The 26857-nt window shown below is 46.2% G+C and overlaps 1 protein-coding gene across 9 annotated transcripts in view; it reads left to right on the top strand.

Moving 5' to 3' along the window:
* LOC138634759 (RNA binding protein fox-1 homolog 3-like) overlaps positions 1–26857 on the top strand; it is a 371961-nt gene that overhangs the window by 105610 nt on the left and 239494 nt on the right. For 7 of the 9 annotated variants that reach the window (XM_069721894.1, XM_069721889.1, XM_069721882.1 and 4 more), the window contains exon 4: positions 22506–22564. The exons of 1 other annotated variant lie outside the window; for it this stretch is intronic. The gene's annotated coding sequence lies outside the window, so the exon portion shown is untranslated. Of the gene's footprint in view, positions 1–21928; positions 22124–22505; positions 22565–26857 lie in introns of those variants that run through there. One more of the 9 variants, XM_069721884.1, reaches the window with a different exon arrangement.

The following is a 26857-nucleotide window of genomic DNA, read 5'->3' as shown; positions in this document are numbered from 1 at the left end:
CTGGTAGCTATTCTCGTCTGTAACCGCGCCAGCTGTTGTTGTTGTCGATGAAAACAGTAATTTTACATTGAAGTTGCTGTTCTACCGCCGCCTCCGTCGGTTACTTAGCTTGTATTGTTGTTTTATCTTGGTGATATTTTATGGATATAACCTCACATCAATTTATTCCAAAATATCTCTTTATCACTCGCCTTAGAAAATGGAACGAAACACAGACTAATGGACTTTTGTTGTTGTTGTTGTTGTTGTTGAATGTCGAGCAGGAGACTTGGCTAAGTGCCAGCAGGCTTACGTCATGTCAGCGCTCCTCTTAACACACAAAAATGTGATTGGTTCATTTGTTTGTCCAACTAGAGCAGCAGCTGTAGCTCATCACTACAGTAGATATCAATTACATTTTTTTTTTTTTAAATGGACATGTAGTTTTCAATTCAAAGGTCTAAAAGCTCCGGTGACAACTTTTACCTTTTCCTCTAATTTTCCACCAACAACACATATTTCTACTTCTAACATTTCACTGCAGTTAAGATATTTTCCATCATGTATTTGATCTGATTTCCATTCAGCTTTGACTGCGTGCAGTTTCAAACAGTGCAGTCTGCATGTTTTACAGTCTCACACTGTCCAGTCTGCTTTTGGTGATGTTTTATTGAAGGAATGCTTTCTGCATAAATTAGTCCTGTTATATAAAACCGGGATATAATCTTTATTCAAACTGACTCGTTAACATTTGAAAACTGAAAAAAAAAACATCTCGATGCATTTCTCTAAAAGAAAAACAGGTTTTACTTTCATTCTTGGTCCAGATAAGTTTGTTGGTTTGTGTCTGTCATATCTAAAACCTTAAAGACCGTCTTCATGAGCTCCCGGTAGGAACGTTTTACGTAAGAATGGCATCATGTTGACATTTAAATTAACCTGCTTAATGCTGTTAGCTGCTTTATTTGTTTAGAATTTATTAGCCGCCTGCAGACAGAAAGTTGAGGTTAGTCTCTGCATGCTGCCGGACTTCTGCCCAAACTGAGACGATCAGAATACAGAACAGTGTGAGCCTGTGTCTGCATACACCTGTATATCAAATACACACACACACACACACACACACACACACACACACACACACACACACACACACACACACACACACACACACACACACAGGTTAATATCTACAATCTCTAAAATAAAGGATAAAAGTTACCTCTGGATGAATCCTAATGGGCTGCACTCCCAAGATGAACTCAAGAATATTTTAATTGACAGCACAGCCTGCTTGTTGCTTACACACACACACACACACACACACACACACACACACACACACACACACACACACACACACACACACACACACACACACACACACACACACACACACACACACACACACACATACGTCAAATAAATTGGCCCTCGCCTCCGTTGCTTTGAATGTTACCTAACAGCTTCCAGGTACATCCTTAAAGCAGTTTATTTTTCCCCTGAATAAAAAGTTGGGAGATTATACCTTGTTTGTATGACACGCGGAGACGTGACGACCCCGCAGGAGTTAAGGATATTATCTGGATAGGCGGGAGGGACCCTGCCAGCCGCCATAAGTCATAGCGAGACATGCACTTATGTTTAATTAACGTAGAGTTCAAGAACCGCCGGCTCCATCCGTTACCGAGACAGGCAGACGGAAGCTCCTTTAATTGGGGATGAGGGAAAAAAAAAAAAACGAGAGAGAGAAAAAATACAATTGAGCTGAATGGATGGGTCATGCATTAAGGTCAACATTTTTCATAGAAACCTCCAATCCTCTCCGCCTCGCAGCAAAGATTAACTTTGTCACAGTTTCATTTTCCATTTGTGCGCGATGAGATAATGACTTGAGAGTCCAAGCTATAATTCATATGTTTTTAATTTCCACTTCAGTCCAAAACGAGGCTTTCTTTTTTTTTTCCTCACCATTTGTTAATACCGTAAATTACTCAGACAAACGATGTGGAGTGACCCGAGGATGGACGAGGTGACGCTGGTAATCACACAGCTTTCTGTGTTTCCAGTCTAAAGAAATGCAGATTGATGCTGACAGTTGGTCCAGTCGACCTCAAAACGTGCACTTTCTAATCTAATTTTCTGTATGTGTTCATTTTGTCGACAAAAGCTGCAACAAAAACATCGTCATTGACATCTTTACCTTTTAGGGTAAAATCATCGTGCAAAACACTTTACAATCACAAAACGACACAGAGCAGAGGAAACAAAATACCACATCAAAAACATTTAAGTAGTAACCTGGGCCGATAGAGGTGTGACTAAGAAAGGGTTCAGGGTCACCCGAGACAGTTCCAACTATAACTTTATCAAAAAGGAAAGTTTTACTCTGCAGCATATGCATTGTTGTGAACTGGGCCTCTTGACCTTTAACCTTTTACCCAAGTTCAAACAACACGCGGAGCTTTAAAACACACCAGATGAGATGTTCTGACTTCAAGCACACCAAGACAGAAAACAAGGGATTATCAATCAGTAGTTAACTTATAACAATGATGACTATAAGTTCATTACAAAGTTTACTTTCACCTGTTAAACTGCGTCATCCGTCCTCCCAAAGAGCTGCTTGTTAAGTATCCAGCCAATCATTCGTAGTCCTGAAACCACACAGTGATGAGAGACAAAAAACACTCAACTAAAATGTTGTTTTTGTTCACGGAAACTAGCATCAATCAAAACAAACAGTAATAAAACAAAAATCTGCTAAATTGAGCTTTAAACTCGTGCACATTTTTGTGAAAAGACTCCACAATGAAACTAAAATCAAACACAGACCTTTGAGGACCCGAGCGAAGCGGAACGCAGCCGTCATTTAAACCCTGCTAACACGTGTCAAAATGTAAATAAAAGGATGATTATTAATTATCCCATCAAATATATCTGAAATGACACTACTTTAAGTCGTGTCCACGAGTTCTCCTGCAGAAGTATTACAAAGATGTGAATATCCAGCTGTTTCCTCGGTAAGAAAATGTAAAATGACATCCTCAAAGATAATAGATGTAGGCCAGGTCCTTTCTGTAAAGTTTTCAGTAAAAAGAAATATTACAATAATTGGAGATTGAGTCAAATTCGTGAGGGCCCTGCACAGCCCTTGTTTTAACTTGTCATCTCTGATTTACTCCTGCAGATGGAATATTAAGTATGTTCTTTTAAACACAAGAGGGGGAGCAAAAAAAAAAAGAAAACCACAGTAGAGAAAGGGAATTAATCCGCTCGGCTTTATTTTGATAATGTTTTAGAGCTACGCCTGCCCAAATCCATCGGCAGAGCTGTTCTACTTTCTCTTCCACAGACGAGCCAATTCTTAATCCCAATTCATCTAATTGTACCTCAGAGTGCTAATAAATATTGTTATGAATTATTCAGGCTCTGAGTGGGCTGATGACACAGAAACGGGTGCAGTGAGCGGAATTCAAAGCACTTCAGATTGGAAACGGGGTGGAAAGTGCACTAAATTCTCTCCGAATGTGAATTAATGAAAGTTACATGGAAAAAAATGAATAGTGTGGGGACCTTTCTCCACATGATTATCGTACTAATGGGGAATGTTAGTGCAACTGTCCGAGGCCCCCCCTTCCCCCCCCCCCCAAAAAAAAAAAAAAAATACCGGCAGTTCACTGATATAAAAAAAAAAAGGAAAAACAAAAAAAAGGTAAGTGGCATTAAAGCGTCGTGTTGTCGCTGACAGTAAACACCGGCCTGCATTAATATGCCTATTACACATGAAAGTTTATGCGCTCGCCGACATCGCGTGAACCCGGCCGCTTGTGTCACCGAGAAAATGGCTCGCTAATCTGTCGGCGCCGCACCTGCCGCTCCTTTTATGTCGTTTAAGTGCTGCGTTTTCTTTTTAATGCTTTCATCTCTTAATTTGCCGCCCAGATATACTGTATGTTTTTAAATGTCATCCGTGTTCTGCGCAGCTGGAGGGTTTTTTCTTCTTTTTTTTCCCCCTACAGCTCGCCTCGTGGCTGCCGGGGTCCGCGGGGAGCGACCGGGGGATTAGGCTCTGTGGCAGCGCTGCGCCGAGCCCTGTCTCGTCGCGGTGCTGTTCCACCACTGAGCTCCACTAATGGCCACGGCTCAGACCGGGCCTCATTAAGGCGAACTGACACCGGGAAACGGCGGGGGGTGTGGCGGAGCGGGGGGTTGGGAAAGAGAGGGGGAGTGTGCTCGCGGTAGGCGTGATTAGATTAAAAGTTCAGACAAGCCTTTGGTCTGTGTAATTTTGCAGGGCTTCGGCGATACACAAATAAACAAAATGCAAGAGCACTTTAGAAACAGCTCCCTTAATTAGCTCGTTGAGTTTCGGGGTAAGCAATATCAACACCGTGGCCTTAGGCTGTGGAAGTAGAATTATTCACCGCGTAGCCGTGTCTCTGTGAGTGTTATTTTTCGGCAGCAGAAGCCGGCAAGAGGTCATCGAAAGCGGCAGCTCGGGTCCAAGCCGCTGATTCGGGGGCTGGAATTAAAATGTTCCACAGCTGTTTGGCTGGTCTCTGTACCTTGACTAATGAGTTGTGGAAAACGGGCTGATATCTCGCCAGTCGGTGACATCCTCGCTCTGACCAGTCGACTGTTTCAAAGTGTTTTCTGACTAAAATACCACCTGCCCCGCTCAGCTGTCGCTACGAACAGCTGCCTTCCCAACATGTGGACCGCGGCACGGTGCTGGTGTGTGTGTGTGTGTGTGTGTGTGTGTGTGTGTGTGTGTGTGTGTGTGTGTGTGTGTGTGTGTGTGTGTGTGTGCACACACCCTGAACTTTTTCATGGCGCCGCTTTTTCCTACCTGACATCAGATGCAGGGCTCCTGTTCACACGGCGGTGAAGAAGAAACTCCGCCTCTCGCATTCGTCTCTGCGTGAATTTAAATGAGCTAAATGTGGTTAAAAATACAACTTTGAATAAAGCGCTGTTGCGGCGGAAAGTAATGGTTTCGACCCTCCACGTTTGGGGGCCAGCGGAAAAGTTTAACTGCTAAGAGGTGGCAAAGAGTTTTACGTGGTTCTTTGAATGCCATCCAAAATAAGAATGATAATAATAAATAACGGATCTGCAGAGATTTAGCTGCACAAACATGATCATAAAAATGTTTTACTCGTGCTTTTATTTGGAAGGAAAACCAGTTTTCAAAGTTTTGATGATACATTAAATGGAGATATTTTTCAGTTTTGCAGGTAAAGTTTTAAAATGTAATTAAAACCAAACAACATATTCTGGACAAAATGGATCCGCAGCTTTAAATTAGCAGAATTTAAACTGAGCTTTTAGGAGACGAGGTTGCCAGCTGGCAAGCTGAGTTGGCTAAAACGAGACGGTTTTTAGTTTGGTATTTCATTTTTTTTCTTTGTTTTTCTGGCTTAAAAAAAAATATATATCAAAAAGCTTCTGCATGCAAAGAAACAGAAAAAATAAGAATATCAGATAACACGACAACCTTCGACAAAATAAAGTCCCGCGCAGCCTGTCGGCGTCACGTGTGAGTTGAAAGTAACCGGCTGCAGAGAAAGGACGGAGAAATGAAAATAAATGAAACAAACACAAAGAAACAGAAAAAAAGAACCAACCTTGAATGTCAGCGGCCGCCTTGCAGAAGTCCGACGCCCGTCCAATTAAGCGCGCGAGGTGCCGGCGCTGATCGGACCCCCCGTCTGACGGGCTGAGGAGGTTTTGAGCGGCGCTGCTGGATGTTTTGATGTCAGTTTGTTGGTTAAACGATGACAGTGATGCAACTGAAACAAACACCAGAGTAAGCTAATCACCCCTGACGGTCGCGTTCTCTCCTTCGCCGTCAGTAAACAGTATTATTGAAGCTGCGCGATAACGAATGGGATTGACGAGTCGCGCGTGAGTCTCGCTGACACGGAAGTGATAGATAGTGTTAATATCATCCCTGGAAACATTTTAGATTTTATTTTTTCCTTCAAAAAAAAAAAAAAAAAAAAGACAGCCACACTTATTTTCCGTCCAGCAGTTCGCTTCCATTTATCATCGTATTTGTCAAAAATGTGCGCGCTTGCATGTATTTTTACGTCTCCCCGCGCTCGATAAAGTTTCCCCCCGCGTGGTGATTTTTGCAGCCGATGGGTAATCAGATCAACGTGACTTTCCAAACCTTTAATATTCAGGCTTTGAAATTGTCATTTGAGGCCAGCTGTCAGAGAGAAGGGAGGAGAAGAGAAGAGGGAGGCGGTTCAAGCAGCAGCGCCAGCTTGTTTGTGTGTGTGTGTGTGTGTGTGTGTGTGTGTGTGTGTGTGTGTGTGTGTGTGTGTGTGTGTGTGTGTGTGTGTGTGTGTGTGTGTGTGTGTGTGTGTGTGTGTGTTGTCATGGCAGCACAACTGCAGTATGTCAGCGGATGGAGGAAGTTGGTACATGCTTAATAGGAGAGCTTTCCGTTTCCTGATTGGCTCAAAGAGTCGGTGAACTTTTTGAGGTTGTTATTCAAAATATTATTTATTTCTTCTTCGCTAAAAGTGATTCTGCAGCAGTGTGTTTTATTTTGAAAATTCACCTGATTCTCTATGTCGTTCCTGTGTCTGACTTCCTGCCTTGCTCATCTGCTCTGTGACGGGGCTTCTGTTAAAACTACAATTTACTCACTGATAACTATTGAATATTAACTTCTAAATTTTGGCTAAGGAGTGTCAGGACATGACTTTGTGACGTCAGACTGTAAATGAACATCGACGTAGTTTATGGGTCTCAAAAATGAGGCAAATGCAGAAGCGCCTTAAGCTGCAATACCACCGACTGCCACTAGAGGTCCGTAGACTCGCATTCAACTTCTCTCTTCAAGTACGAAGTGAACACATTTTTTTCTCAGTGTAGTTAGCTGGAGTTTCTGTTTGATTGACAGCTCTGTGGTGCAGTCAGGTTACAGCTACCGGTGGGCGGGACATAGTATCATCGCGTTTCCAATCAGGTTGAGTCCGATCCACCGCTGGCTCCTCCCCCAGCTCGTCCAAATATGGTTCACTTCCTGCTCCGAACTAGCAAAGATGGCGACGGACAGAATCTGAACTGGAGGGTTCATAATGTTGTCACCATCATTTAAGTTTTTGGAGAAATATTCAGCATGTAAGACGTCTAAAAGATGGTTTCGGTGCAGCTCAAAAGGTTTTGTGTGAAAAGTATTTAAAATGAAAATGACAGACAAGTCGGGCTATTTAAAAAAATATATATTTTTTTATTACTATTCAGATTTCGGTCTTCTGGCTTCTGCCACCCACGGTGCTAAATCAAGGGGCCAAGTCGGCCTCACTTCTGCTGTGTGTGTGTGTGTGTGTGTGTGTGTGTGTGTGTGTGTGTGTGTGTGTGTGTGTGTGTGTGTGTGTGTGTGTGTGTGTGTGTGTGTGTGTGTGTGTGTGTGTGTGTGTGTGTGTGTGAAGTGCACCAGTCCCATGCCCATGCCTGTCGACGGGCCCACACTGCATGCCCGGTCCAAAGGCCAGGCTGGGCGCCGTGGTTGCCTCCACACCGCTCTGCTCCCAAAACATCCACACTGCCCACCGAACGGAGAGAGAGAGGCAGAGAGAGCAAACAAGCCTCAAAGTAACGTTACACAACACATAAACACAGCGTGTGTTTGCACAAGGGGCATTCTGTTTACAGTAGACATATACTGTATGTATATATACTGTATATATATATATATATATATATTTATATATGTATTCATTCCTCATAAAACGCGTGAGCGCACACACACCACACACTCATCTCAGGAAGTACAGAGTAGGAGGACAGGCCCGCTATCTCATCTCCTTCCCTCTTCCTGTCACTGTGCGCTGGCGTGGTGGATTCAGGCCTCAGTGTTTTGGCACAAAGGCCTCCTACGTGCCTGCAGGCCATCTCCTACGGGCCGGTTTTATACCCGAGCAGGTTCCACTCCCACCAGGATCCCGGTCTGAGTCATTAACTCTTTCTTTCGAAAGGCTTTTTTTTCCCACGGCGTCAGTCACCGCCGGCGCGGGATAAACCACCGCTGACGGGTAACGCAGAGGTCGCTGTCATTTCTTCTTCGTTTTTTTTTTTTTTTTTTTTTTGGGCACGAATCTTCTCCTGTCAGAAAGTAGCCCTCTCTGCTTATACTCAAGTTCGCTGTACTTTCTTTAAGAAGAAAAAAACAAAAAACCTGCTCACTCCACTCAGGGAAAAATGAAGACATCTCTAAAAGCTCCACTGGCAGGAAGAACCGCTCAATTCCAACCATTTATTTACCAAAACTGTCTAAAAGTGCTGCATTTCTTTTCTTTTTCTACATTTTCAGGCAAATTTAAACGTATTTGTACGAGATTTTTGGCTTCCCTCAGCCGATGGGATTATTTCTGACCTCTCAACTTTCACCCACATCTCTGCTTTCTTCAGTAATTAAAACAGCTGTTTTGCTCGGAGGAACTTTTCTTCACAACCGATATTCTTAACTCTCCGTGTTATTGAGATAAACGGTCCTCAAAAGTAAAATAAAAACCCGACAGAAAATAATCGAAAGTGAAGTCGAAACAAAAACGTTAATTATCATGTTGATTATTTCGTCTTCTTGCCTCCGTTTGCTCTGCTGTCGATGAGCCAAACTCGCCCCCGGAGACATCCATTACAGGGAGGATGACCTTCAAAAGGAAAGCTGGTGACACGCCAACACCAGTATACAGTAGTCTGTGTGTGTGTGTGTGTGTGTGTGTGTGTGTGTGTGTGTGTGTGTGTGTGTGTGTGTGTGTGTGTGTGTGTGTGTGTGTGTGTGTGTGTGTGTGTGTGTGTGTGTGTGTGTGTGTGTGTGTGTGTGTGTGTGTGTGTGGGTTCAGGGATGGTTCAAGGGGAAAGAAACGAACATCAGTCACTGGAAAAAAAAATCAAATTAAGTGTGGTGTAGCAGCGCAGTTGAAATAAGAATAAAGTTGTCGAGTAACAGAGTCATTTTCTGTAAATTAGTTGCATTAATTGGCCGATTAAAAGTGGAAAAAACTCCCAGCGGCAACTCCGTAAGGACGCATGTTGGAGGCACAGCACCTCTCGCATGTCATAATGAGTCGGGACAGAATCAATAAGCATCAGCGGCATGATTGATGATAACCCAGAGCACTCGTCGCAATCCACTTATAGCACAACGCGCATTAGCGTGTCTTCGTTAATGTAGGAAATATAAAAAAGAAAAACAAAGGCAGAGCTCTCGGGGGAGTGTTGTCTAATGTGGGTTTTTTTTTTTGGTGCGTGTTGATCGGGCGGCGGCGGCGGCGGTGGCGTCCTAGTAGCCCATTCCAGTCACTATCAACTAACTGCGGTACTCTGGGGCCTCCAGGCCTGACTTAATCAGACCAGATATACAGAAATAGCAGGCCAGCCATATGCTTCCGCCATGACGGCTACTTCCTCATTACGTTTTTGTTTTTTTTCCAGCACCTATAGCGAAGCAGCCGTCCGTCAGTCCTCCTGCGGGCGGGGTCTGAACATAAATAATCAACCGCTGCGTTGTAAGCGGGGGCCCTGCTGTAGTTCACGCCTGCATGCTGCAGCAGCCTCGGGGCTTTTTTTTTTTTACCTCTGCGACGCGTAGCTTCTCATCAAAACGAGCGCGCCGGTTGTCAGGCAGGCCGGTGGAAAGAACGAGAGGAAACGCATCGGCAGCGCCGGCTGCACACGTCGAGGGGGAGGGGGAGGGAAAATCTCTAAATGTTTGTCATGCATTGTGTCAGGAGCGGTGTGTAATTGTAGCCCATTAAATCGCCGGGGCGTCCGGCGCGGATTGAAACGCTGCCTCCGACATCCACAGCGGGGTCAGTAGGCTGGGGACCACCGGGATGATTTAAGGCCTGAGTCACTGGTTAATAGTTAATGAGAGCGAGTCGTTTCAGAGGCTCTGGACGATTTCCAAGTACCAGCCCGGCTCCTTGGGGGGAGGAAGGGGGGAATTGAGAGGTATAATCATTTTGTTAAATAAAGGTTTGCCTCCTCCTCTTCTTCGTTTTCTTCTTTCGGTGCTCCAGCAGATACCTGTGCACACAATAAGGCAGAAAACAAACACCGTGCCCTTCCCCCACCACCACCACCCCCCGCCCCGCCTCATCTCCCGCCCCGTCCCGCAGCCAGATTTACAGCCGTTCCCTGTCACCTCTGCAACTTGTTCCCCCTCCTGATATATATTTTTTTTGTCCTGTTGTTCATCATTTTTCAATTTTTCAGGCCTCCGCGTGCATCACACCATAAATTCAAAGAGTCGCGGTGATACGTTGTCATTTAGCCATTTTCCTGGAGCAAAATAAAAGAGGGCTTGTTTTTAAAGGAAGGCTTGGAGATACAAAAAAACGCAGAAGCTTACAAGGGTACGGCGTGCCCGCGCCCCTCCATCCGTACAGTCGATAAGTCAGAAGAGCATCAAGGGCGCATTAGTCGACGGAGAGGAGAAAAAAAAGAGCCGGCCTACAGTAGGAAGCCATTATTACCACAGGTGTTTTGCTAATGTATAAAGTGGCTATTATCTGAGCGCGGCTGCCACACTTCTCCCTTTTGGTTGGAGGTGTTTATTGGTTTATTAGGATCCACGCTGACTTCACTGTACCAATTTAATGCAGTGGAATTGAAATGGAGCAAGATATTAGCGTTGTGTGCAGCAGAGGGAGAGAGAGAGAGAGAGAGAGAGAGAGAGAGAGAGAGAGAGAGAGAGAGAGAGAGAGAGAGAGAGAGAGAGAGAGAGAGAGAGAGAGCGAGACGCGTCACGTAGCCCGTTAATGTCGTTTCATTACGATGAGAGAGGATCCGAGGCGGCCGCGTGCCCCGCAGAGGTGACGGTGAATTATACCTGGACCACAAATTCACACCCGTGCATCTGTGTATATATACGGCTTTGTGTGTGTGTGTGTGTGTGTGTGTGTGTGTGTGTGTGTGTGTGTGTGTGTGTGTGTGTGTGTGTGTGTGTGTGTGTGTGTGTCTCTCGCTGGCTGTGAGAAAAGACAGAGATTGGGCGAGAGCTGTGTGAGAGACTCTCCAGGGTTTAGAGAGAATGCTCATTAAGGCCTCCTATAGCACAGCCAGCTCATTCCTCACAGTCCCAGCGGCCGGCTGCACTACGCTCCGCTTCCTCACCACATCCTCTCTCCCCTCTCTTTATCTGCTCTCCTCTATTTCTGTCTCCTTCTCTTCCCGTCTCCTTCCTCCATCTGCGTCTCCGTCTCCGTCTCCCCACCCCGCTCGCTCCTCCACCTGCCATTTGAAAAGCTCAAATAGCAGATGTTTTGACTTTAAGCAGACATTTTCTTTTCTTGCTTTTCTGAGAAATACTTCAGCAAATTAGAAAAGAATCAAATAAATATGAAACGCGATGTCTGAGATGAAGCGCGCCGTCGTCTTGACCCTTGTATTTGCATTTAATTCCTGCCTAATTGGTCCGTAGACTTCTCTCCGGTGTCACTTGTAGATGCTGACGACTACAAATAGCGGCTGGATGTAACTGATCGTTTCCATTGTTGTTGGTTTTTGTTTTTCATGCGCGCCTCTCGGCCTTCGGCGTGTTTTGTGAAGGTGGAGGTGTTGAACAGGTGGAGCTGTCAACGCCGGGTCTGAGTCTGCGGAGGCTTCGACGCTCACAGGAGCAGTTTTATATTTAACTCCCCCGTTTGGAAAACTTCACTCGTCAGCTCGTTGTACAATTAGGAGGAGGAAGCAGGGGGAGGGGAAGGGAGGGGAGGAGGGGGGCACTCTTCTTTGTTTCTGCCTCATTTCCTGGTTTGAAGTTAATGAGGTTACTGTAGTTTTGGAGAAATATCTCCTGCAGCAGCTTTAGGGGATAACACTGGTTACTTTATCTTTTTTTTTTTTGTTTCTAAACAAATCCCCCGAAGAGACCAAAAACCAACAATTAGTCGGTCCTGTTGTTTCATGCAGATTATACTTTCGTGCTGTAACGATGTAGTTCATGTCCAAAAACTATTAAAAACCAAGCAGCAACCAGCAGCGACGTCACACGTCGGTTTGTGAACGGCCGTTATGAAACCTCCAGTTCAGATTTCAGCCGACGCCATCTTTGCTGGTTCAGAGCGTTTTGGAGCAGGAAGTGACCATATATGGACGAGCTGGGGGGGGGAGGAGAAACCCGATAATACTACGTACCGCACACTGATAGTTGTAACCTGACTGCACCACAGGCCTGTCAATCAAACAGACACGCCCCCAAAAACAGGTTTTCTTGAATCTTCTTTTCTAATGAATGAGGGATTATTTTCAGATGGACCTCCAGAAAACTAATAAGAAGGAGTGACTTTAGCTAACAACACCGAGATAACTGATGGACACATTTTATTCACTTTGGATTTGATGAGAGAAGTTGAATGGGAGTCTATGGAGCCAGAGGCTTTTTGGAGCCGACCTCTAGTGGCACTCGCTGGTATTGCAGCTGAAGACACTTCTGCATCGGAACCATTTTACAGACCTGAAGCTACAAACACTTTTATATCCAGTCTGTGGTTAAAACAGACAAATGTGCACTTCTAAAGAACATCTTGCCTCATTATAAAGTTTGTTTTCAATCAGGAACCCCTGTGGCATTGTTCCTGAGCTCTTTTCTGCTTTTAGTGTCTTAAGAACAAAAAGAGCAGGTTGTACCATTTAGCTGATATTTCTGTAACGCCATCACTTCATGTAAAATTTTGCTGGTTAATGCTGAACTTCATTTTGCATCAGCCTGTGTGTGTGTGTGTGTGTGTGTGTGTGTGTGTGTGTGTGTGTGTGTGTGTGTGTGTGTGTGTGTGTGTGTGTGTGTGTGTGTGTGTGTGCGTGTGTGTGCGTGCGTGTGTGTGTGCGGGCGGGTGGTCAGGGTGTGTATTTTGTGCGCGCCGGTGTGTACAGATGAGCGTTAGTGACGTTATCTGTCATGCAGACAGGCGGCCCGCCGTCGGCTTGATTACCGCTGGCCGGCCGAACGCTTGACCCTCGAGCGGTCGCGGCCCCGGCGGTGGCGGCGGTGGGAGCATTATCCACCTCCACCCCTGCCTGTGTATAATGGCTGCACTGTGTGATCGATGGCCTGCGTACCTGTGGAGCCCAGCAGCTACAGAACCAGACACACACACACACACACACACACACACACACACACACACACACACACACACACACACACACACACACACACACACACACACACACACACACACAGTCAGACAACCAACTGGCTTTCATAAAGGCTTGGAAACACACAGCGCTCCTCAGGAAACACCTCGAAGTCACACCCTGACACACGGACCCATTACGCAGACCTGACTAGATGTATGGTATATTCATCGTCTTGTCCAAACACACTGCGGTCGCACTGCCGAACTGCCTCAGTGCTCATCCGCTATTTACTTTATATTTCATTAACAAAAGGCTTTAACGTAAAAAAAATTAAATTGAAAAATAACGCAGTGTGAAAGATCATGAAAAGAATCCATCTATCATCAAATTATTTTTATTGGACTGAATAAATGTGTTGTTTCTTATTTTATTTTCTCCAATTAAGCTTGCAAATACATTCCCTGCAAAGCTCCAACAAGTTTGCTTGCGGCAGAAATATTTTTGTTTAGATGGTAAACATTATTATTATACTTTTCTCATCTGTTGAACAGGTTTGACAGAAACACCTGCATACACCTGCGTCTTCTCCGCACTGTGTCAGTGCAGCAGAGGTTTAAGCTCCGCCCACAGTGAGACACACAGAGACCAGAGGACAGAAACACAGCAGAGACTCTCACACCGAGCTGGAAACAAACGGCTGCTCACAAATGAACGAAATAACATAAATACAATATTTTTTTCGCTGGACCGCAACAGAGGGGGCGGAGCTATACAGCGAGCGTCTGACTTTTCAAATTAAAAGCCCTCCACTTTCACACGGGGTCCAACCACATAGTAGGTTTTGACTTGTGTTTCTTTCAGGAGGGAAAAGGAAACACTGGATTTGATGGGTTAAATCTCGATTTCGAGTTGCGTGAACTACAGTCGGCATTTAATTTAAAGCGTAAAGAAATGTGTACAGAAAAAAAAAAATACATGCACACGGTGTTGAATTTCAGCTGTCATGATAAAAAAAAAAAATGCGTGCGTTGAGTATCAATTTGTTTTTGTTCACATTAAAGAAGCTTATTCAGATGATTTGGGTGGAGCTCAGCTATGTGAATAGATGTTACTCAGCATGGTTTGTTCTTGGTTGGAGACCCCAGATATAAACAACATGAACAGACATTTCTGTATTTTTTTAAGCCTCCTTGTCGGACCGTGCTGCGTCACATTATATCTGCATTTATAAAAACAACAAAGACGTAACTTAAACTATGCTGCACACGTTTCCTTATTCCTCGTCACATGACGGCGTCTCCATGGTGGCGCCGTCGGTTGATCACACCTCCACAAGTCGGATATGACTCTTACGTACGAATCTGCGTACGGCAGCGTATACGGGATATATATGTATATATATATATATATATACACATGTACATGTAGATATATAAATACATATATATATATGTATATATGTTCCCGTCCTGTTCCCGTCCGTCTCCTCCACAAACCAAAATCCCTCCCGCTTGATCTTCGCAAAACTCTCCATTTGTCCTTTGGAGAGCCAAGGTTACCGTGTCCATCCCCCCCTCCCCCGCCCGCCCGCCCCCCTCCCCCTCCCGCGCCTCCCCCGCCTCAGCGGAGATCTGTCAACAAACTTCTGAAGACTTTCTCACTTGGCAAACTTAAAGAGGGAGCGGGGTTGTCCCAGGAGGTAATCAAGCTCCTTCTCCTGCAACCGGTATCTTTAAACAGAATAGATAAAGGAGGAGCGGGTCATGCAGGAGAGCTCAGGTACTCGGCAGGAAAAGTTCAGCGTATTGATGTGCTGCAAAGGGCCGGCGCTTCACAGAGAGAAGGAGCGCCGTCAGACCGCGGGGCCTGATACCTGCACAGGTAGTCCAAAGGGAGCCGAGGGGGTCCGAGGGTCCGGAGGACAAAAATCGACTCGCTCCGTCCTCCTTTCCTCACGCCAAAAAACAACAACTCCTCCTTTAACTCCTCTCAACTTTTGTAAAGAAAAAAACGAGGGGGGGGGGGGGAGAAAAAAAAACAACACTTGGATAAATGACTGTCTTCTTCACTGGAGACTAATGATCCGCTGGTGTCTCAGTCTCGGCCCTGAAAGTGGAGAAAAGGCTTTGATGATGGAGGATTGCGGCTGACAGATAAAAGCTGGAATCCCCCCCGCCCCCTCATCCAACACACACACACACACACACACACACACACACACACACACACACACACACACACACACACACACACACACACACACACACACACACACACACACACACACACACACACACACAGATGCTCCCCATCTCTCTTACTACTTAGTTATGTGCTCTACCGTTATTGCTATGGCAACCCATTGTTATTTTATTTCATCTTTGCCACAAAAGTTCAAGCTGAAGGCAGAGGAACTCGGCACAAATGGAGGTTCTGGCTCCGTCTGCCTCCCCTCGGCTGCCTTTGTCTCCGTTCAGCTCTCGCTGTCTCTGTCTGGATCCGTTCATCATCATCACACGCGGGAACGTGACGACGTGTCATTGAGCGACATCTTCTTCCTTTGCAGTTTTTCTGCAGCATTGGGTTTTCCTTTCCTTTCCTTTTTTTCTTTTTTTAATAGTCCTTCTATTCAAGCTCTTTGGATAAACACGCGTTTTGTTTAGTTTTTTCTCTCCACATCATATTTCTTCTATCAGACGTCGAGTGACACAATTATTCAACGAAAGGTCACAGTATTGAGCGTATATATAAAACTCCGCAGAGCTCCGGCTGATCTTTGTATTCTCCGCGCTGCCTCCCTCCCCTTTTATTTATTTATTTGTTTTACCTTCCTCTCCACTTGACTTTGTCTTTAATAAAACTGTTGCTGCTTTAAAGCTCACTTTGTGCAAATTCTCGCCTGCATTATTTAACAAATTGCTGCCCTAAGCCATTAAAGTGGGGAAGAGGGGAACCTGAACTCTGAGAGAATGTGACTGTTTTTCTGAGCCCCCCACCCCCCACCCCACCCGCCGCACCTCACCTTTTTCATGCGAGGCCCAATTTGATTTGACTTGATTTGATTTGAGCCCTGCCACTTTCAGTTTGAATAAGGTAACCGAGAGTTATTTGCTAGGAGAGACAAGGGGGCCTCACCGGACGGGGGAGGGGGAGGGAGGAAGGGAGGAATCGAGTGTGATGAATTTTCGCGCTGCTTAAAAAAAAATAAAAAATTCCAACTTTGCTTTATTCAAATGTAACACATGACTACAAAGAGCCGGTGTTTGATGAGGTGTATGAGATGTAAATGTCGAACGGAGCCTCTCCACTTATCTGCCCCGCCGAGGAAGGTGCCCGGCATCGTAATCATCTGATCTGAATGGATTCAAAGTGCGCTCCTTGATGTGAATGAGTGCTGCTCCGCTGCTTTGACGGGGGTGGCGGGTGGGGTAAAGTGACGTCCCCTCGATGGGAGGGGGGGGGGCGTTGTGTGGATCAGATGGAGCAGGATGGAGGAGATGTGTGCTGCAGCTTCTCTGGGATCTGAGATTGGAGAGTAGTTCTTTTTTAAACTTTTTATGTATTTATTTATTTTATTCTGGGCATCCATCTCTAATCCCAGACTCCCGCTGCAGTCCTGCCAAATTCGTACCTGATTTTTGTGTCTCCCTTTTTTTTTTTTTGTTACATCTATTTCAAAAGACTCCAGATCTGTCTTGCAGCCACTCTTGTTTTAACCCCTGACACCCCTCCCTCCCCCCCCCCCCCCCCCTCCCTCCCTCCTCCCCATCTCATTCAGCCGCTTCAAGTGTTTGCATTTCAGTCACCTGAAATTACTCCACTCTCGTACGTATATAGGCCTCTCTGGATGAGAGTGTGTGTCAGGGAAATGTCGAATGAGGGGGAGGGTAGGAGTGGGGGGGGGGGGGGGTGTAAAACTTGGTGTCTCGCCTGTCCGTGACCGTCAGCGGAGATGTGCTGGGGAGCTGCGACGAAGCCTTTCCTGCAGGCCTGCAGAGTTTCACGGCTGCTCGGTTGCATCTCTGCAAAGCAGCAAATCCGGGCGAAAATATCAACTATTAGACGGCAGATGTTAAACAGATGTTTTTTGTCATATCAGCTGCAGCGAGACGACGCATTCGGTAGCTGACTCCGCCTCCTGCACGTGGCCGAGCCCTCTGGACGGCCGTGCATCTGTCTGAGGACGAGCTAAGCCCACGAACACTGAGAAAAGATGTGTTTGTCGCAGAGTATTTTTTTTGCGTGCGAGCTCCAAACCGAGCTGCCTCTCTGCTCCCCCCCCCCCCTGGAGGGTCATTCAGCCCCTCTCTCAGCCTCTAATCCCGTCTGTCCGATGGAGATAGAGGGGAGCGGACGGCCGCCGCTCACCCGGGGCGCCGCAAACACAATCACCAGCCTTTCACAGACACTTAACGGGGCTTTGCGCTTGTTCAACAAGGCAAAACGCGGCAGGAGGGATCAATTTAATACAAGGCCTGACTCAAATGGAAAGAGGGTAAATAAATAAGCAATGACAGCGAGAACTGTTGCGCAATTTGTGTAGTGGCTGTCCACTTTTCTCTCAGTGTCCTCTCCTCTGCTGCTGCTGCAGCTCCTTTATGATCCCGTCCCCTCCCTCCGGTGTACGGGGCTGAGCCGAGGAAGAGCAACCCCGGCCTCTCTCTCATCAGGCTCTGTTATTTTAATAAATCACCGCTGCCATTGCTTGGTACATTAATTCCCCGGGCCCAGAGGGCTGTGTTGCCACTAGCAGCGATCTGCATGAGGTGCTAAATGATGTGGGGGATCCCCCGGTGTGAGAACAGAGGCTCTCCGAGTCTTTCCCCTCCGTCTCAGCCGCGGATCTTTGGGCTCTCACCGTGGGCCGACCCGGCGCTCCCAGCAGACAACGTAATCAGAGAGGAAGCCGAGGCCTCGTCGCGCCGCACATACCAATGAGACACGCGTGTAGCCGAAGGGGGAGTGTGTTGTGTGTGTGTGTTGTGTGTGTTTGTGTGTTGGTGGCAGGTCGCTAACCCTGGCGTGGCTTCATTAAGCGTGTTCTCTGCCGGCGGCCGCTGCAGCGTCCGGTCTGTGGCGTCTGCGTGCAGGTGTGTGTTGTGCGCTCTTTCTAAAGCAGATTTTGACGAGTGTGTTTTTCTTCCCTTTGTGCTCGTCATCCAAAAACAAGTTAAAACAAGTTTCTTTAAAAGAGGCGTAACCTCCACGCGTCTGTGTTGGATTACGCCGTCCTAAACCCCCTTCGGATGTTTCGTGGCAAAGCGTTCGGTGTATTCGTTCTGCTGCGCGTCTCCAGTCGTACTGTTAGTCGTTCGTTCTTCATCCAAGACACGTCGACGCTCGCTGACGCTACGCTTTATACATTACAACTCCTTCGACAGAGGTGAGGTTGCCATCGGTATGCACAGACGACACCGGCGGATTCACCACCCGGAATACCGCTGGGAGATTATACCCTTCCTGCTCGGCTCGGCGGGGATTCGGCCCCCGTAAATAGAGCGCCGGGGAGTGATGCCGTGTTCCCGGGATGACGGAGCACCGCGGAGAACATCCAGCACAAACTCAAGGACTTGCCGCAAATACTGTAATCTCTCATGCTTTTCAGTCGTGTTTTTATTTTATGTTTTATTTTTTTTTGTACCTTTTCCTGGGTGGGGGGGGGGGGGGGGGGGGGGTGGAGGAAGACTCGGGAATCGTCACACTGGAGATCCATCTGGCTGATTGTCAGTGTGCGAGCCGGGACCGTCGGGCCACGCAGGACACGAGCTATAAACAAAATCTGTTTGGACTTTTATAGAGGAAATGTCACATGGGACGGGAGGAGAAAAAAAACAAACAAACCAAAAAAACGAGCCCGAGCTCAAAATATATTCAGGCCTAATCTCGGTTTTCAAAGGGAGAAAAATTGGCTCAGTTTATTTGCCTTTTACTCAAACATTTAATTAGTTTATTAATAAATAATTCACTGTATGTTTGTCTGAAAATCTTCTGAGGGATGGAGCCATAGCGGCGGCGCAGCATGTAGATCAGATTGTAAATAAGAAGCTCGGCGACGGCTACGCCGAAGTTTATCTGAACGACGGCGGAAACGCAGCGCGGGAGGTGTTTTAACAAGTAGAAGTCTTTCGAGTTTGATTCAAATATTTCATGGTCATCGTCGAGCTCACCGTACCGGCCTCCGTCGGTCTTCCTCCGTGAGCACTCCCTGACCCGTTAAAACCGAATCTCCGCATTTGACTTAACGCGGCCATGGAGGGGGCTGTCTTAATTAATAAGCAGGCATCCACCAAACTAATCTGCCTGTGTTGTGAAGTCTGTCCTTTCCATTAAGTGGGACTCACATTATCTCCTAATCAAATTAGTCACTTAATTGTGGCCCTCCCTTGATGGATCCCGTGGTAAAAAAAAAAAAAAAAAAAAAAGGAAGGGAAGGGAGCGCCGTGTTTGCTGGAGGGGGGATGGGAGGAGGAGAGGGGGGAGGGGGTGAAGACGGAGCGCGGCTGTTTCATTACGATATGAATTTTTTAATAACCAAAGCGTTCACTGTCATCTTCTTTGCTTTGAACCTTGGCGAAGGGTGAAGTTGAGTTTGACATTTTATCCACTCACGCTGGCCGAGAGTGTGCATGCGTGTGCGTGTGCGTGTGCATGTGGCTGCCGTGTTGGGGGCTAAGTACCTCGCCCAAGGCCACTACCCAATTGGCCAACAGGGGATTGACCCCTGTCATCCTGCTGATCACTGCTCTGCTTTCTTAATCACTTCACCGGCGCCACCTGATCCGAGTCGATGCATTTAGCTCCTTCATCCCTGATAGGAAGTGCGATTTCTCCCGAGTCGTGATGAAGGAAGGTGACCATCTGACCGCTCACACATTTTTAGGGACGGAGCCCAGGCTACCCACGGCCAGCGTCCACGCGGGAGGAACCACCCGTCCCCCCTCCCCGGTGCCTGATGAATGGCGGCGCGTGTGGTCGTTTGTCCTCCTGATTGAGTTTTATCCGCTGCCCTTTTCACAGCAGCCAGACAATAAAGAGAGCCACATCCAAGCGTGACAGGTTAACCCAACAGTAATAGAATACTCTTAATAGTCTGGGCCGAGCCAAACTCGGCCAAATAGCCGGGCTTCCTCGGCGGCGGAGAGAGTGCAGCTGGATCTCGGTGTTGTTCGCAAGGACAAAGAGGGCAGCGTGATGGCTTAATGGGCGGTTTGATGGCTTCACGGGGTGAAATTGAAGTCGGTGAGGGCAACCGAACAGATGAAAACGGGGCAGAGGGCGGATTAAACAAAGCGGGAATTAGCCGTATACGAGCGTGACGTCGAGCCTTGGCCGTATTTTCCTTTATGTACTTTATAGGAATCCTTGGGCTCCATTGTCTCGCTACCTCGCCTTCGTACGAGGGAGGATGATTTACGGTGGTGCGCCGTGACACTGACGCCTGTACAGAAGGGTGCAAAAAATAAACACAATCAAACGGCAGCGAAACTGTCAGGGGAGATTTGGATGATGTTGTCATGACGTTGACGTGAACGTGCCTGTTTTCTGGCAGATAATCCTCACAAAGAGCCTCCTCGGGGCTACAGGCGCCGCGCAGGCATCGCCGGCTGACTCCTTGTTTGTCTCCGCGGCAGCTCCGCTATGCAGTTTGTCATGTCTGACTCGGGCTTTAATGAGGCCCGCGGATTTGAAGCGGCGCGGTGCGGCGGCGAGCCCTCCGTCCACGGCTCAGCCTCCGTCCTCCACGCCGTCTCGGAGGAGGACCTCTCCGCTCTGTGTGGTTAAGATAATAGAGGCTCGCGCAGAAGATGTTAATTGAGGGGGAGATAAAGTGCAGTAATGGCTGCAGGGAAGCGGCAGCGAGCGGGGGTGGAGGGTGGGAGGGAAGGGGGGCTACTTGATTGGAGGCTGAGGTGTTTGACTTACAGCATTTCTTTTGATTTTTGATATGTACTGCTATAGAAGCTGCAGGAAGAGCGTGCATCAAAAAACCTTAAAGACGGTCATCAAACGTCCTCCTGAGGCGTTTGTGTTCGGTGCCGTGCCGTGCCGTGCCAGGCCAGCGTGGCCTGGCATGGCAGTTTAATGAGGGTTAATACATTTCACCTGGTAGCTCTGAATCTTGCTGTCAGCTTGTGGAGGCTCTTTTTTTTTTTTTTTTTTTTTTACATGAAACTTACACGCACGTAATTGTCACGTGACGCTGGATTATTTGGTGAAAGGACTGATGTTGAGGTTCGAATCCAGGAGGCGACGACATTTTTCTTTTTCTTTTCTTGCGTGTCTATTTCACGCTTTCGCCGTAGTAACGGGTCGGGCAGGCAGGGCGAGTTTGAGCAGGCAAAAAACAAAAAGAGGTGGAAGCAGGTGATCCGTCCGAAACAGCTGAAGGGACAGAAGCTACATTAATAGTGGCATATGTCTGGAAACTAAAAAAGAGAGAAAACAGACCCTCGACCGAGCGGCCGGCCCAAGAGAGGATGGAGGGAACGAGAAAGAAAGGAGGATGAGGAAGAGGAGGAAAAGTGGAAAATAGCGCCAGCAGCCGCTATAATTGCCTCAATGCCCCCGGGATTGCTTTCATTCAATTGAAGCGTTCTCTTTCTCTGTACATTGGAGGTGGAAGTGGAGGTGGATGTGGGGGGGGTGGGGGGGGGGGGGTTGATGATGGTGAGGATGGAGGAGGAGCAGGAGGAAGGGGGTGGTTGTACCGGGTGGCGTGGGCGGGCGGGAGATCCGGCGGTGCCCTCCCCTCTCTCAGTAACATACAGTGATGAGGGCGATAGCTCCTGTAGAGGCTGAATCTGTGGCATCAGAGAGGGAGAGATAGTGTGTGTGTGTGTGTGTGTGTGTGTGTGTGTGTGTGTGTGTGTGTGTGTGTGTGTGTGTGTGTGTGTGTGTGTGTGTGTGTGTGTGTGTGTGTGTGTGAGAGAGAGAGAGAGAGCAGTGCTGGTGGTGGATGAGCGAGGCAGCGATAAGCAAGTAGGTGGACCACAGATCAGACCTGTCAGATGCGATTGTGCGCCAAAGTGCAACCCCGCATGTGAGTGTGGTTGTGTTTTTTTTTTACATTTCCCAAAGACCTCCCCCCGACCATCCTTCTCTCCCCCTCCCACCCACCCCTCCTCCCGCCAACCCCTCCTCCCACCTCCTTCATAACAACACACACTCACACACACACACACCATCGCTGCCCAAACACGCGCTCGCTGCTCGAGGAATCCTTTATTTCTTTATTTGGGCTCCCGTCGGTGCGTGCATTAGATGCTCGGCTCCCTCCTCCTCCTCCTCCTCCTCTTCCTCCTCCTTCTTCTTGTCCTGCTCTTTCTCTCCTCCTCCTCTCCCATCTCGCTTTGCCGCTCTCACAGCCTAGTTTTCTTCTTTCTTTTTTTTTCTTTCCCCCCCCCCTCTTCAATCTTGTGCAGGTTGTATCTCTGACGGAGGGACCGGCGTCGCGCTCCTTTTTTCCACCAACAACAACACTGTGAGTATTCTCATGCTAATTTCCTCTCCGGCCGTTTTCTTCTTTTCTCCCGCCGTCCGTCCGTTTGTCTGTTTTCTCTCTCTCCTCTTTCCTTTCCTTTTTTTTTTTCATGCTGTTCTTCGCCTCTTTTCATGTTTTCATCCGACGCGCCGAACGCAGCAGCAGCAGCAGCAGCAGCAGCGCGGGAAACAGGGAGAAGGAGGGAAAAGACAAGTGAAGGAGAGAGCACGCACGGAAATAGAGAGAAGAGGGGAGGAAGGAGAGGAGGAAGGAGAGGAGGAAGGAGAGGAGGGGAGGACGGGGAAGGAGGCTGCCGCCGCCGCTGCAGCCGCTGCAGCCGCGAGCCTCCCGTTCTGCCTTTCGGAGGTGTTTCTCTTGGAGGATGGTGGAATTGCCGAAGGGATGGAGGAGGAGGTGGGGGAGGTGTGTGTGGGGGGGAGGGGAGGGGAGGCGGGTCTTGGTTTTGTGAGTAGATAGTTGTGTGAAAATGATAGCGGATGCTGTTGACAATCATGGAGTTGCTCATCAGACAGACCGGGCAGCTGCAACCGAGGCTTCTTCTTTTTGTTTTATTCCATTCTGTTGACTAAACTTCTGATTCATCCGTCACTTTCCATATTCACACACGCGCACGCACACACACACACACACACACACACACACACACACACACACACACACACACACACACACACACACACACACACACACACTCGCGCGTCTCCTGTGACGCTGCCTCTTATTTCATTATTGTGGAATCAGGACTTTCTTTATACGTGACTCCTCCTCGATGCTGTGAGATGGATCGACTCTGCAGATGGAAGATGAGTCGTTGGATGGATGTTTTTCCTCTCAACGCACCGTGCATATATGTGTGTGTGTGTGTGTGTGTGTGTGTGTGTGTGTGTGTGTGTGTGTGTGTGTGTGTGTGTGTGTGTGTGTGTGTGTGTGTGTGTGTGTGTGTGTGTGTGTGTGTGTGTGTGTGTTTCTGCCATCCGTCACGTGCACCTACTGTAGTTTTAATGACTGCACAGAAGTTTTTTTTTTTCATTTTTTTTTCTGCTTTTGTGTACATATCTGTGTGTGTGTGTGTGTGTGTGTGTGTGTGTGTGTGTGTGTGTGTGTGTGTGTGTGTGTGTGTGTGTGTGTGTGTGTGTGTGTGTGTGTGTGTGTGTGTGTGTGTGTGAGGTCAGGAAGTCAGCATCCGTTCCTACACACTGGCCTTTGATCACAGGGCCACATTTAGTCCGCCCACGCTGTGATCTGTCTGAGCCACATGAGGGGTGGTTGCTCTCTCTCTCTGTGTGTGTGTGTGTGTGTGTGTGTGTGTGTGTGTGTGTGTGTGTGTGTGTGTGTGTGTGTGTGTGTGTGTGTGTGTGTGTGTGTGTGTGTGTGTGTGTGTGTGTGTACTAATGGCCACCCAGGTTTTAGCCGGCATCCGGTCATGCAGGATGTGCCACCAGAACCCCCCCCCCAATCCGCCCCTCTCTCTCTCTGGCCTTCACTTCACCGGGAGTCACAACAACAACAACAACAACAACAACAACAACAACAACAACAACAACAACATAATGTCAGCATACTGGGCCGACAGAAAAACGCTCCGAACACAGACCCGGGTAGATCCGTTCGGCGGAGTGAGAGGGATCGATGAGCGTGGCAATTAGGCAAATTTCAGAACGAAGCATCTGGCGAGGCGAGGACGCTTCGTCTGGCGGAGGATTACCATTTTAGTTCCATTTTCAGGCGGCGCGGCCTCCACAATGTGTTATTTCACAGCACTGCGGCACACGCCGGGGCGTCTCCTCGCCCCCCTCCCGTCGCGTACATCCATTTCCCGCTAAACTTAAAGCGGCGCTTTGATTAATGGTGATTAGCTGTAACGCGCGTGTCGCTAGCCGGCCTTTATGATTAAAAAAAACAACAACAACAAAAAAACAACAACAACAACAACGCCGGGGATGATCGCAGCCGGTGCCCCCTCCCGCCCCCAACCCCACCCCCCTCGACGAAGCTTGCTTTCTCTAAAGTAGGCAGATATAAATGAGAGCCATTCCCCCCCCAATTACAGAAGATTAGGTTACCCTCCACCAATCTGAATCCTTTAAATCCCTTCTGTTTTCAACAGCTCTGTCTGCCCGAATGTAATTCAGCCCGGAGACCTGGTGCAGAATAGCAATAGAAAGAAGGGAGAAAGTTTCAGCAGCAGCGAGACCCTGGCAGTAAAAAAATATTTATATATATATATATATATATATATATATATATATATATATATATATATATATATATATATATATATATATATATATATATATATATATATATATATATATATATATATATATATATATATATATATATATATATATATATATATATATATATATATATATATATATATATATATATATATATATATATATATATATATATATAAATATATATATATATATATTTATATATATATATATATATATATATATATATATATATATATATATATATATATATATATTTATATATATATATATATATATATATATATATATATATATATATATATATATATATATATATATATATATATATATATATATATATATATATATATATATATATATATATATATATATATATATATATATATATATATATATATATATATATATATTATATATATATATATATATATATATATATATATATATATATATATATATATATATATATATATATATATATATATATATATATATATATATATATATATATATATATATATATATTTATATATATATATATATATATATATATATATATATATATATATATATATATATATATATATATATATATATATATATATATATATATATATATATATATATATATATATATATTTATATATATATATATATATATATATATATATAAATATATATATATATATATATTTATATATATATATATATATATATATATATATATATATATATATATATATATATATATATATATATATATATATATATATATATATATATATATATATATATATATATATATATATATATATATATATATATATATATATCCATCAGGGAGAGAGAGCGAGAGAGAGCTAAAAGCACATGATAATTGACACTGCGCTGTGTTTTGCAGTTGGCTGTAATTAACTGTGTAACAGAGGTTTGGAAAAAGAGAGAAAAGCCCCCACCCCCCACCCCCACCCTCCTTCTCCGACTATCTCGGTGCATTTAACTTGAAAGTGCAACGTTTATCGTGTCTCGCCAGCTCTTTTTTTTCCAGTTAGCCTGACTGGATCCACCACAGGGCCACACGTCGCACACGCTATACATCCTTTTTATTATTTTCGTTTTTTGTTTTTTTTTAATCCCTTTTGTACCACAGTTTGAACAAATGAAAAATCCCCCCCACCAAAAAAAAAAAAAAAAAAAAAAAAGGAGCCATTGTTTTCTGGGGCGAGCGGCGCACCAAAAAAAAAAAAAAAAAGAAAGAAAAGCTTATCATCTATTTTTAGTGCGCTTCTCCCTCATTGTTGCCTGGTGCCACGATGCAACGCCTGCGTCTGGCGGCTTGTTGTGCGCCATAAACTATGTTGTGCTTCGCAAGCCGGGCGCGCTGGGCGGGGGGGGGGGGGTGGGGGGGGACTCTCACCCACACGTCAGTGATGTACGAGCCACACACACACACACACACACACACACACACACACACACACACACACACACACACACACACACACACACATGGACCCCCCGCTGCCTCGCCAGCCGCTTTCAACCGCGCCCGCTGTCACTCCACCCCCCCGCCCACCACCCTCCTCCTATGATAGCGCCCATATGTGTGCGGGGGGAGAGCACCTGTATTAACGTAATGTACCGACCCCCCCCCCCTTTTTATTTTTAATTTTTTATTCCTCATCACTTATCACGAGCACGCTTACACACACACACACACACACACACACACACACACACACACACACACACACACACACACACACACACACACACACACACACACACACGACGAGGGTGGAAAAAGCTCATAAAGATAAAAATCACATTTCACTAGAGGGTGCTTGTGTGACAGTGATGTATGCTGCGAGCTTCCTGCCACCTCATCGAGATGGGACCGAGTTCTGGGTGGGTAAATCAATTTGTGCAAAAAGGGGCCCGTCGGCGCTCGTATTGGTTTCGTGATATGATCTTCGTTGTCCATTTTTTTTTTTTTTTTTTTTTTTTTTTTTAGAGGTCAGCGCGAGAC

The sequence above is a fragment of the Brachyistius frenatus genome, unplaced genomic scaffold (genome assembly GCF_029030835.1).
Source record: "Brachyistius frenatus isolate BFR_SWC_R1_liver_20210118 unplaced genomic scaffold, ASM2903083v1 Contig_277, whole genome shotgun sequence".
NCBI classification, from domain to species: domain Eukaryota; kingdom Metazoa; phylum Chordata; class Actinopteri; family Embiotocidae; genus Brachyistius; species Brachyistius frenatus.
The sequence above is the reverse complement of the archived record's forward strand: the minus strand, read 5'-3'. Positions and strand labels throughout refer to the sequence as shown.